Source organism: Phyllobates terribilis, unplaced genomic scaffold (genome assembly GCF_046119375.1).
Source record: "Phyllobates terribilis strain yellow unplaced genomic scaffold, ASM4611937v1 Scaffold_1__5_contigs__length_1240528914, whole genome shotgun sequence".
NCBI lineage: Eukaryota > Metazoa > Chordata > Amphibia > Anura > Dendrobatidae > Phyllobates > Phyllobates terribilis.
Window position 1 is genome coordinate 697,659,435 of NW_027362761.1, and position 13,446 is coordinate 697,672,880.

Below are 13,446 nucleotides of genomic sequence, written 5' to 3' on the forward strand. Positions count from 1 at the left end.
ACTTTTTCAAGGGGCATTAAAACCGTCTTGTTAAGCTACTGCAACCTCCACGTCTCTTCCAAAGGGCATTAAAACCGTCTTGTTAAGCTAATGCGACCTCCACCACTTGTCCAAGGTGCATTACAACCGTCTTGTTAAGCTACTGCAACCACCACGTCTTTTCCAAGGGGCATTAAAACTATCTTTTCAAGCTACTGTAACCTCCACCACTCTTCTTAGGGGCATTTAAACCGTCTTGTTAAGCTACTGCAACCTCCACGTCTCTTCCAAGGGGCATTAAAATCGTCTTCTTAAGCCACTGCGACCTCCACCATTACTCCAAGGGGCATTAAAACCATCTTGTTAAGCTACTGTAACCTCCATCTCTCTTCCAAGGGGCATTTTATCCATCTTGTTAAGCTAATGCAACCTCCAATTCTCTTCCATGGGGCATTAAAACCGTCTCGTTATGCTACTGCGACCTCCACCACCCCTCCAAGGAGCATTAAAACCGTCTTGTTTAGCTACTGTAACCTCCACCACTCTTCCAAGGGGCATTTAAACCATTTTGTTATGCTAATGCGACCTCCATTACTTTTCCAAGGGGCATTTAAACCGTCTTGTTAAGCTACTGCGACCTCCACGTCTCTTCCAAGGCTCATAAAATCTAACTTGTTAAGCTACATCTCTTCCAAGGGGCATTAAAACCGTCTTGCTAAGCTAATGCGACCTCCACCACTTTTCCAAGGGTCATTAAAACCATCTTGTTAAGCTACTGCGACCTCCACGTCTCATCCAAGGGGCATTTAAACCATCTTGTTAAGCTCCAGCAACCTCCACGTCTCTTCCAAGTGGCATTAAAACAGTGATATCAAGCTAATGCGACCTCCACCATTTTTTCAAGGGGCATTTAAACCATCTTGTTAAGCTACTTCAATATCCACGTCTCTTCCAAGGGGCATTAAAACCGTCTTCTTGAGCTACTGTAACCTCCACCACTCTTCCAAGGGGCATTTAAACCGTCTTGTTAAGCTACTGCAACCTCCACGTCTCTTCCAAGGGGCATTAAAACCATCTTGTTAAGCTAATGCGACCTACACCACTTTTTCAAAGGGCATTAAAACCATCTTGCTAAGCTACTGCAACCTCCACGTCTTTTCCAGAGGGCATTAAAACCGTCTTGTTAAGCTAATGCGACCTCCACGTCTCTAACAAGGGGCATTTAAAATGTCTTGTTAAAGTACTGAAACCTCCACGTCTCTTCCAAGGGGCATTAAAACCATCTTGTTAAGCTAATGCGACCTCCACCACTGTTTCAACGGGCATTTAAACCGTCTTGTTAAGCTACTGCAACCTCCACGTCTCTTCCAAAGGGCAATAAAACCATCTTGTTAAGCTAATGCGACCTCCAACACTTCTCCAAGGGGCATTAAAACCGTCTTGTTAAGCTCCTCTAATCTCCACCACTCTTCCAAGGGGCATTTAAACTATCTTGTTGAGCTAATGCAACCTCCACGTCTCTTCCAAGGGGCATTAAAACCGTCTTATTAAGCTAATGCGACCTCCACCACTTTTCCAAGGGGCATTAAATCCGTCTTGTTAAGCTACTGCAACCACCACGTCTTTTCCAAGGGGCATTAAAACCGTCTTCTTAAGCTAATACGACCTCCACCACTTTTCCAAGGGGAATTAAAACCAACTTGTTAAGCTACTGCGACCTCCACGTCTCTTCCAAGGGGCATTGAACTGTCTTGTTAAGCTACTACGACCTCCACCACTTCTCCAAGGGGCATTTAAACCGTCTTGTTAAGCTACTGTAACCTCCACCACTCTTCCAAGGGGCATTTAAACCATCTTGTTAAGCTACTGCAACCTCCACGTCTCTTCCAAGGGGCTTTTAAACCGTCTTGTTAAGCTAATGCGACCTCCACCACTTTTCCAAGGAATATTTAAACCATCTTGTTAAGCTGCTGCAACCTCCACGTCTCTTCCAAGGGGCATTAAAACCGTCTTGTTAAGCTACTGCGAACTCCACCACTTCTCCAAGGGGCATTAAAACCGTCTTGTTAAGCTACTGAAACCTCCACTTCTCTTCCAAGGGGCATTAAAACCGTCTTTTTAACCCTAGAACGCATACCTGGGGCCTCGCAGGCCCGCCCTGTTAATTGTTTTCTATTTTCTCCAAGATTTCTTTAGTTAGAATTTTGAAACTCTAGGCATTCCTCAGCTATATAGTTGTTTGTCATTTCCAGTTGTTCATTTATTTTTATGTTTCATGCATTTTCGGTATAACAACTCTTTTTTGAAAATACCCATTTTTATGGTCATTCGTTCTAGGGTTAAGCTACTGCAACCTCCACGTCTCTTCCAAGGGGCATTAAATTCGTCTTGTTAAGCTAATGCGACCACCGCCACTATTCTAAGGGGCATTAAAACCGTCATGTTAAGCTACTGTCACCTCAACGTCTTTTCCAAGGGGTATTAAAACCATCTTGTTAAGCTACTGCAACGTCCACCACTCTTCCAAGGGGCAAGTAAACCATCTTGTTAAGCTGCTGAAGCAACCTCCACTTCTCTTCCAAGGGGTTTTAAACCATCTTGTTAAGCTAATGCGACCTCCACCACTTTTCCAAGGATTATTTAAATCATCTTGTTAAGCTACTGCAACCTCCACGTCTCTTCCAAGGGGCATTATATCCATCTTGTTAAGCTAATGTGACCAACGCCACTATTCCAAGGGAAATTTAAACCATCTTGTTAAGCTACTGCTAACTCCACGTCTTTTCCAATGGGAATTAAAACTGTCTTGTTAAGCTACTGTAACCTCCACCACTCTTCCAAGGGGCATTTAAAGCATCTTGTTAAGCTAATGCCACCTCCACGTCTCTTCCAAGGGGTTTTTAAACCATCTTGTTAAGCTAATGCGACCTCCACCACTTTTCCAAGGATTATTTAAATCATCTTGTTAAGCTACTGCAACCTCCACGTCTCTTCCAAGGGGCATTATATCCATCTTGTTAAGCTAATGTGACCAACGCCACTATTCCAAGGGAAATTTAAACCATCTTGTTAAGCTACTGCTAACTCCACGTCTTTTCCAATGGGAATTAAAAACTGTCTTGTTAAGCTACTGTAACCTCCACCACTCTTCCAAGGGGCATTTAAACCATCTTGTTAAGCTACTGCCACCGCCACGTCTCTTCCAAGGGGCTTTTAAACCGTCTTGTTAAGCTAATGCGACCTCCACCACTTTTCCAAGGATTATTTAAATCGTCTTGTTAAGCCACTGCAACCTCCATGTCTCTTCCAAGGAGCATTAAAACTGTCTTGTTAAGCTAATGCAACCTCCACCACATTTCCAAGAGGCATTAAAACCAACTTTTTAAGCTACTGTAACCTCCACCACTCTTCCAAGGGGCATTTAAACCGTCTTGTTAAGCTACTGCAAACTCCACGTCTCTTCCAAGGGGCATTAAAACTGTCTTGATAAGCTAATGCGACCTCCACCACTTTTCCAAGGGGCTTTTAAACCGTCTTGTAAAGCTACTGCAGCCTCCATGTCTCTTCCAAGGTGCATTAAAAGCGTCTTGTTAAGCTAATGCGACCTCCACCACTTTCCAAGGGGCATTAAAACCGTCTTGTTAAGCTACTGTAATCTCCATGTCTCTTCCAAGGGGCATTAAAACCTTCCTGTTAAGCTACTACGACCTAAATAACTACTCCAAGGGGCATTAAAACCTTCTTGTTAAGCTACTGTAACCTCCACCACTCTTCCAAGGGGCATTTAAACTGCCTTGTTAAGCTACTGCAACCTCCACGTCTCTTCCAAGGGGCATTAAAACCATCTTGTTAAGCTAATGCGACCTCCACCACTTTCCAAGGGGCATTAAAACCGTCTTGTTAAGCTACTGCAACCACCACGTCTTTTCCAAGGGGCATTAAAACCGTCTTGTTAAGCTAATGCAACCTCCACCACTTTTCCAAGGGGCATTAAAACGAACTTGTTAAGCTACTGCCACCTGCACGTCTCTTCCAAGGGGCATCTAAAACTATCTTGTTAAGCTACTGCAACCTCCAGATCTCTTCCAAGGGGCATTAAAACCAACTTCTTAAGCTAATGCAACCTCCAACACTTTTTCAACGGGCATTTAAACCGTCTTGTTAAGCTACTGCAACCTCCACGTCTCTTCCAAGGGGCATTAAAACCGTCTTGTTAAGCCACTGCGACCTCCACCATTACTCCAAGGGGCATTAAAACCGTCTTGTTAAGCTACTGTAACCTCCACCACTCTTCCAAGGGGCATTTAATCCGTCTTGTTAAGCTAATGCAACCTCCAAGTCTCTTCCAAGGGGCATTAAAACCGTCTCGTTAAGCTACTGCGACCTCCACCACTCCTCCAAGGAGCATTAACCCTTCTTGTTTAGCTACTGTAACCTCCACCACTCTTCCAAGGAGCATTTAAACCGTCTTGTTAAGATACTGCAACCTCCACATCTCATCCAAGGGGCTTTAAAACCATCTTGTTAAGCTAATGCGACCTCCACCCCTTTTCCAAAGGGCATTTAAACCGTATTGTTAAGCTATTTCAATGTCCACGTCTCTTCCAAGGGGCATTAAAACCGTCTTGTTAAGCTACTGCGACATACATAACTTCTCCAAGGGGCATTAAAACCGTCTTGTTGAGCTACTGTAACCTCTACCACTCTTCCAAGGGGCATTTAAACCATCTTGTTAAGATTCTGCAACCTCCACGTCTCTTCCAAGTGGCATTAAAACCATCTTGTTAAGCTCATGCGACCTACACCACTTTTTCAAGGGGCATTAAAACCGTCTTGTTAAGCTACTGCAACCTCCACGTCTCTTCCAAAAGGCATTAAAACCGTCTTGTTAAGCTAATGCGACATCCACCACTATTTCAAGGGGCATTAAAACCGTCTCGTTAAGCTACTGCAACCACCACGTCTTTTCCAAGGGGCATTAAAACCATCTTGTTAAGCTACTACGACCTCCTTGTCTCTAACAAGGGGCATTTAAAACGTCTTGTTAAGGTACTGCAAGCTCCACGGCTCTTCCAAGGGGCATTAAAACCGTCTTGTTAAGCTAACGCAACCTCCACCACTGTTTCAACGGGCATTTAAACCGTCTTGTGAAGCTACTGCAACCTCCACGTCTCTTCCAAGGGGCAATAAAACCATCTTGTTAAGCTAATGCGACCTTCACCACTTCTCCAAGGGGCATTAAAACCGTCTTGTTAAGCTAACGCAACCTCCACCACTGTTTCAACGGGCATTTAAACCGTCTTGTTAAGCTACTGCAACCTCCACGTCTCTTCCAAGGGGCAATAAAACCATCTTGTTAAGCTAATGCGACCTTCACCAATTCTCCAAGGGGCATTAAAACCGTTTTGTTAAGCTCCTCTAAACTCCACCACTCTTCCAAGGGGTCATTTAAACTATCTTGTTGAGATAATGCAACCTCCACGTCTCTTCCAAGGTGCATTAAAACCATCTTGTTAAGCTAATGCGACCTCCACCACTTTTCCAAGGGGAATTAAAACCAACTTGTTAAGCTACTGCGACCTCCACGTCTCTTTCAAGGGGCATTAAAACGTGTTGTTAAGCTACTACGACCTCCACCACTACTCCAAGGGACATTTAAACCGTCTTGTTAAGCTACTGTAACCTCCACCAATCTTCCAAGGGGCATTTAAACCATCTTGTTAAGCTAATGCGACCTCCACCAGTTTTCCAAGGAATATTTAAACCATCTTGTTAAGCTGCTGCAACCTCCACGTCTCTTCCAAGGGGCATTAAAACCGTCTTGTTAAGCTACTGCGAACTCCACCACTTCTCCAAGGGGCATTAAAATCGTCTTGTTAAGCTTATGCAACCTCCACCACTTTTCCAAGGGGCATTAAAACCAACTTGTTAAGCTACTGCGACCTGCACGTCTCTTCCATGGGGCATTTAAAACGATCTTGTTAAGCTACTGCAACCTCCAGGTCTCTTCCAAGGGGCATTAAAACCAACTTGTTAAGCTAATGCGACCTCCAACACTTTTTCAACGGGCATTTAAACAGTCTTGTTAAGCTATTGCAACCTCCACGTTTCTTCCAAGGGGCATTAAAACCGTCTTGTTAAGCCACTGCGACCTCCAAAACTCCAAGGGGCATTAAAAACATCTTGTTAAGCTACTGTAACCTCCACCACTCTTCCAAGGGACATTTAATTCGTCTTGTTAAGTTAATGCAACCTCCAAGTCTCTTCCAAGGTGCATTAAAACCGTCTCGTTAAGCTACTGCAACCTCGACCACTCCTCCAAGGAGCATTAACCCGTCTTGTTTAGCTACTGTAACCTCCACCACTCTTCCAAGGGGCATTAAAACCGTCTTGTTAAGATACTGTAACCTCCACATCTCATCCAAGGGGCTTTAAAACCATCTTGTTAAGCTAATGCGACCTCCACCACTTTTCCAAGGGGCATTTAAACTGTATTGTTAAGCTACTGCAACCTCCACGTCTCTTTCAAGGGGCATTAAAACTAACTTGTTAAGCTACTGCGACTTCCACCACTTCTCAAGGGGCCTTAAAACCATCTTGATAAGCTACAGTAACCTCCTCCACTCTTCCAAGGGGCATTTAATCCATCTTGTTAAGATACTGCAACCTCCACGTCTCTTCCAGGAGGCATTAAAACCATATTGTTAAACTAATGCGACTTCCACCACTTTTCCAAGGGACATTAAAACTGTCTTGTTAAGCTAACGCGACCACCATCACTTCTTCAAGGAGCACTAAAACCGTCTTGTTAAGCTACTGTAACCTCCAGCACTCTTCCAAGGGGAATTTAAAACATATTGTTGAGCTACTGCAACCTCCATTTCTCTTCCAAGGGGCATTTAAACCGTCTTGTAAAGCTACTACAACCTCCACGTCTCTTCCAAGGGGCATTAAAACTGTCTTTTTAAGCTAATGCGACCTCCGCCACTTTTTCAAGGAGCATTTAAACAGTCTTATTAAGCTACTGCAATCTCCACGTCTCTTCCAAGGGGCATTAAAACCGTCTTGTTAAGCTACTGTAACCTCCACCACTTTTCCAAGGGGCATTTAAACTGTCTTGATAAGCTACTGCAACCTCCACGTCTCTTCCAAAGGGCTTTAAAACCGTCTTGTTAAGCTAATGCGACCTCCACCACTTTTCCAAGGGGCATTAAAACCGTCTCGTTAAGCTACTGCAACCCCCACGTCTTTTCAAAGGGGCATTAAAATCGTCTTGTTAAGCTGATGCAACCTCCACCACTTTTCCAAGGGGCATTAAAACCAACTTGTTAAGCTAAAGCGACCTCCACGTCTCTTCCAAGGGGCATTAAAACCATCTTGTTAAGCTACTGCAACCTCCACGTCTCTTCCAAGGGGCATTAAAACCATCTTGTTAAGCTAATGCGACCTCCACCACTTTTTCAACGGGCACTTAAACCGTCTTGTTAAGCTACTGCAACCTCCACGTCTCTTCCAAGGGACATTAAAACCGTCTTGTTAAGCTAATGCGACCTCCACCACTTCTCAGTGGGGCATTAAAACCGTCTTGTTAAGCTACTCTATCCTCAACCACTCTTCCAAGGGGCATTTAAACTGTCTTGCTAAGCTACTGCAACCTCCACGTCTCTTCCAAGGGGCATGAAAACCATCTTATTAAGCTAATGCGATCTCCACCACTTTTCCAAGGGGTATTAAAACCATCTTGTTAAGCTACTGTAACCTCCACCACTCTTCCAAGGGGCATTTAAACCGTCTTGTTAAGATACTGCGACCTCCACATCTCATCAAAGGGGCTTTGAAACCATCTTTTTAAGCTAATGCGACCTCCACCACTTTTCCAAGGGGCATTTAAACCGTCTTGTTAAGCTACTGCAACCTCCACTTCTCTTCCAAGGGGCATTAAAACTAACTTGTTAAGCTACTGCGACTTCCACCACTTCTCAAGGGGCATTAAAACCATCTTGCTAAACTACAGTAAACTCCTCCACTCTTCCAAGGGGCATTTAAACCATCTTGTTAAGCTACTGCAACCTCCACGTCTCTTCCAAGAGGCACTAAAACTGTCTTGTTAAGCTAAGGCGACCTCCACCACTTTTCCAAGGGGCATTAAAACTGCCTTGTTAATCTACTGCAACCTCCATGTCACTTCCAAGGGCATTAAGACCGTCTTGTTAAGCTACTGCTACCTCCACATCTCTTCCAAGGGGCATTAAAACTTTGTTAAGCTACTGCGACCACCACCACTTCTCCAAGGAGAATTAAAACCGTCTTGTTAAGCTACTGTAACCTCCACCACTCTTCCAAGGGGAATTTAAAACATATTGTTGAGCTACTGCAACCTCCATGTCCCTTCCAAGGGGCTTTAAAACCGTCTTGTTAGGCTAATTCGACCTCCACCACTTTTCCAAGGGGCATTAAAACCGTCTTGTTAAGCGACTGCAAGCACCACGTCTTTTCCAAGGGGCATTAAAACCGTCTTGTTAAGCTAATGTGACCTCCACCACTTTTCCAAGGGGCATTAAAACCATCTTGTTAAGCTACAGCAACCTCCACGTCTCTTCCAAGGGGCATTAAAACCGTCTTGTTAAGCTAATGCGACCTCCACCACTTTTTCAAGGAGCATTTAAACCATCTTGTTAAGCTACTTCAATGTCGATGTCTCTTCCAAGGGGCATTAAAACTGTCTTGTTAAGCTAATGCAACCTCCACCACATTTCCACGAGGCATTAAAACCAACTTTTTAAGCTACTGTAACCTCCACCACTCTTCCAAGGGGCATTTAAACCGTCTTGTTAAGCTACTGCAAACTCCACGTCTCTTCCAAGGGGCATTAAAACTGTCTTGATAAGCTAATGCGACCTCCACCACTTTTCCAAGGGGCTTTTAAACCGTCTTGTAAAGCTACTGCAGCCTCCATGTCTCTTCCAAGGTGCATTAAAACCGTCTTGTTAAGCTAATGCGACCTCCACCACTTTCCAAGGGGCATTAAAACCGTCTTGTTAAGCTACTGTAATCTCCATGTCTCTTCCAAGGGGCATTAAAACCTTCCTGTTAAGCTACTACGACCTAAATAACTACTCCAAGGGGCATTAAAACCTTCTTGTTAAGCTACTGTAACCTCCACCACTCTTCCAAGGGGCATTTAAACTGCCTTGTTAAGCTACTGCAACCTCCACGTCTCTTCCAAGGGGCATTAAAACCATCTTGTTAAGCTAATGCGACCTCCACCACTTTCCAAGGGGCATTAAAACCGTCTTGTTAAGCTACTGCAACCACCACGTCTTTTCCAAGGGGCATTAAAACCGTCTTGTTAAGCTAATGCAACCTCCACCACTTTTCCAAGGGGCATTAAAACGAACTTGTTAAGCTACTGCGACCTGCACATCTCTTCCAAGGGGCATCTAAAACTATCTTGTTAAGCTACTGCAACCTCCAGATCTCTTCCAAGGGGCATTAAAACCAACTTCTTAAGCTAATGCAACCTCCAACACTTTTTCAACGGGCATTTAAACCGTCTTGTTAAGCTACTGCAACCTCCACGTCTCTTCCAAGGGGCATTAAAACGTCTTGTTAAGCCACTGCGACCTCCACCATTACTCCAAGGGGAATTAAAACCGTCTTGTTAAGCTACTGTAACCTCCACCACTCTTCCAAGGGGCATTTAATCCGTCTTGTTAAGCTAATGCAACCTCCAAGTCTCTTCCAAGGGGCATTAAAACTGTCTCGTTAAGCTACTGCGACCTCCACCACTCCTCCAAGGAGCATTAACCCTTCTTGTTTAGCTACTGTAACCTCCACCACTCTTCCAAGGAGCATTTAAACCGTCTTGTTAAGATACTGCAACCTCCACATCTCATCCAAGGGGCTTTAAAACCATCTTGTTAAGCTAATGCGACCTCCACCCCTTTTCCAAAGGGCATTTAAACCGTATTGTTAAGCTATTTCAATGTCCACGTCTCTTCCAAGGGGCATTAAAACCGTCTTGTTAAGCTACTGCGACATACATAACTTCTCCAAGGGGCATTAAAACCGTCTTGTTGAGCTACTGTAACCTCTACCACTCTTCCAAGGGGCATTTAAACCATCTTGTTAAGATTCTACAACCTCCACGTCTCTTCCAAGTGGCATTAAAATCATCTTGTTAAGCTCATGCGACCTACACCACTTTTTCAAGGGGCATTAAAACCGTCTTGTTAAGCTACTGCAACCTCCACGTCTCTTCCAAAAGGCATTAAAACCGTCTTGTTAAGCTAATGCGACATCCACCACTATTTCAAGGGGCATTAAAACCGTCTCGTTAAGCTACTGCAACCACCACGTCTTTTCCAAGGGGCATTAAAACCATCTTGTTAAGCTACTACGACCTCCTTGTCTCTACCAAGGGGCATTTAAAACGTCTTGTTAAGGTACTGCAAGCTCCACGGCTCTTCCAAGGGGCATTAAAACCGTCTTGTTAAGCTAACGCAACCTCCACCACTGTTTCAACGGGCATTTAAACCGTCTTGTGAAGCTACTGCAACCTCCACGTCTCTTCCAAGGGGCAATAAAACCATCTTGTTAAGCTAATGCGACCTTCACCACTTCTCCAAGGGGCATTAAAACCGTCTTGTTAAGCTAACGCAACCTCCACCACTGTTTCAACGGGCATTTAAACCGTCTTGTTAAGCTACTGCAACCTCCACGTCTCTTCCAAGGGGCAATAAAACCATCTTGTTAAGCTAATGCGACCTTCACCACTTCTCCAAGGGGCATTAAAACCGTTTTGTTAAGCTCCTCTAAACTCCACCACTCTTCCAAGGGGTCATTTAAACTATCTTGTTGAGATAATGCAACCTCCACGTCTCTTCCAAGGTGCATTAAAACCATCTTGTTAAGCTAATGCGACCTCCACCACTTTTCCAAGGGGAATTATAACCAACTTGTTAAGCTACTGCGACCTCCACGTCTCTTCCAAGGGGCATTAAACCGTGTTGTTAAGCTACTACGACCTCCACCACTACTCCAAGGGACATTTAAACCGTCTTGTTAAGCTACTGTAACCTCCACCAATCTTCCAAGGGGCATTTAAACCATCTTGTTAAGCTAATGCGACCTCCACCAGTTTTCCAAGGAATATTTAAACCATCTTGTTAAGCTGCTGCAACCTCCACGTCTCTTCCAAGGGGCATTAAAACCGTCTTGTTAAGCTACTGCGAACTCCACCACTTCTCCAAGGGGCATTTAAACCATCTTGTTAAGCTACTGCAACCTCCACTTCTCTTCCAAGGGGCATTAAAACCGTCTTTTTAAAGCTACTGCAACCTCCACGTCTCTTCCAAGGGGCATTAAATTTATCTTGTTAAGATAATGTGACCACCGCCACTATTCTAAAGGGCATTAAAACCATCTTGTTAAGCTACTGCGACCTCCATGTCTCTTCCAAGGGGTATTAAAACCATCTTGTTAAGCTACTGTAATGTCCACCACTCTTCCAAGGGGCAATTAAACAATCTTGTTAAGCTGCTGCAACCTCCACGTCTCTTCCAAGGGGTTTTTTAAACCGTCTTGTAAAGCTAATGTGACCTCCACCACTTTTCCAAGGATTATTTAAACCATCTTGTTAAGCTACTGCAACCTCAACGTCTCTTCCAAGGGGCATTAAATCCATCTTGTTAAGCTAATGCGACCAACGCCACTATTCCAAGGGACATTTAAACCATCTTGTTAAGCTACTGCTAACTCCAAGTCATTTCCAAGGGGAATTAAAACCGTCTTGTTAAGCTACTGTAACCTCCACCACATTACCAATAGGCATTAAAACCAATTTGTTAAGCTAGTGTAACCTCCACAACTCTTCCAAGGGGCATTTAAACCATCTTGTTAAGCTACTGCAACCTCCACGTCTCTTCCAAGGGGCATTAAAACCGTCTTGTTAAGGTAATGCGACCTCCACCACTTTTCCAAGGGGCATTAAAATCGTCTTGTTAAGCTACTGCAGCCACCATGTCACTTCCAAGGGGCATTAAAACCGTCTTGTTAAGCTAATGCAACCTCCACCACTTTTCCAATGGGCATTAAAACCATCTTGTTAAGCTAATGCAACCTCCATGTCTCTTCCAAGGGGCATTTAAACCGTTTGTAAAGATACTGCAACCTCCACGTCTCTTCCAAGGGGCATTAAAATCGTCTTTTTAAGCTAATGTGACCTCCGCCACTTTTTCAAGGAGCATTTAAACCGTATTGTTAAGCTACTGTAATCTCCACGTCTCTTCCAAGGGGCATTAAAACCGTCTTGTTAAGCTACTGCGACCTACATAACTACTCCAAGGGGCTTTAAAACTGTCTTGTTAAGCTACTGTAGCCTCCACCACTCTTCCAAGGGGCATTTAAACTGTCTTGTTAAGCTACTACAACCTCCACGTCTCTTCTAAAGGGCTTTAAAACCGTCTTGTTAAGCTTGTTAATGCGACCTACACCACTTTTCCAAGGGGCATTAAAACCGTCTCGTTAAGCTACTGCAACCCCCACGTCTTTTCAAAGGGGCATTAAAACCGTCTTGTTAAGCTTATGCACCCTCCACCACTTTTCCAAGGGGCATTAAAACCAACTTGTTAAGCTACTGCGACCTGCACGTCTCTTCCATGGGGCATTTAAAACGATCTTGTTAAGCTACTGCAACCTCCAGGTCTCTTCCAAGGGGCATTAAAACCAACTTGTTAAGCTAATGCGACCTCCAACACTTTTTCAACGGGCATTTAAACAGTCTTGTTAAGCTATTGCAACCTCCACGTTTCTTCCAAGGGGCATTAAAACCGTCTTGTTAAGCTAATGCGACCTCCACCACTTTTTCAAGGAGCATTTAAACCATCTTGTTAAGCTACTTCAATGTCCATGTCTCTTCCAAGGGGCATTAAAACCATCTTGTTAAGCTACAGCAACCTCCACGTCTCTTCCAAGGGGCATTAAAACCGTCTTGTTAAGCTAATGCGACCTCCACCACTCTTCCAAGGGGCATTTAAACCTGTTAGAACCTTGCTCTTAGGTCTTTATTCCTTTGCTGGTCACATGACCTTGTTGGCCTATTTAATCCTGCTCCACCCTTCTGGCTTTGCTGGAGTTCATTGTATATCTACTTTCTAGCTAGCCTGTGCTCTGTGTCTTGCTCTGTTAGTTTGCTTGGTCTACTGACCTCTATGTTCTATATATTTTGTTTGTTCGTCTGTCTGCTACTATTTCTGTTAGGAGGTGTCCCATATTCCTCCCAGTCCTTAGTACTTGTAGGGATTCCCTCCCCACATCTATAGGTCTCCGTACAGACTAGCTTAGGACTTTAGCAGGTCTGATCGCAGGATCAGGTCCCCTGTTACATCGTAGGGATTCAGCTGAGTTCTATCGTAGGGACAGATTTCCTCTCTTTCCTTAGCTCTGGTAGCAGAACATAACAGTAAG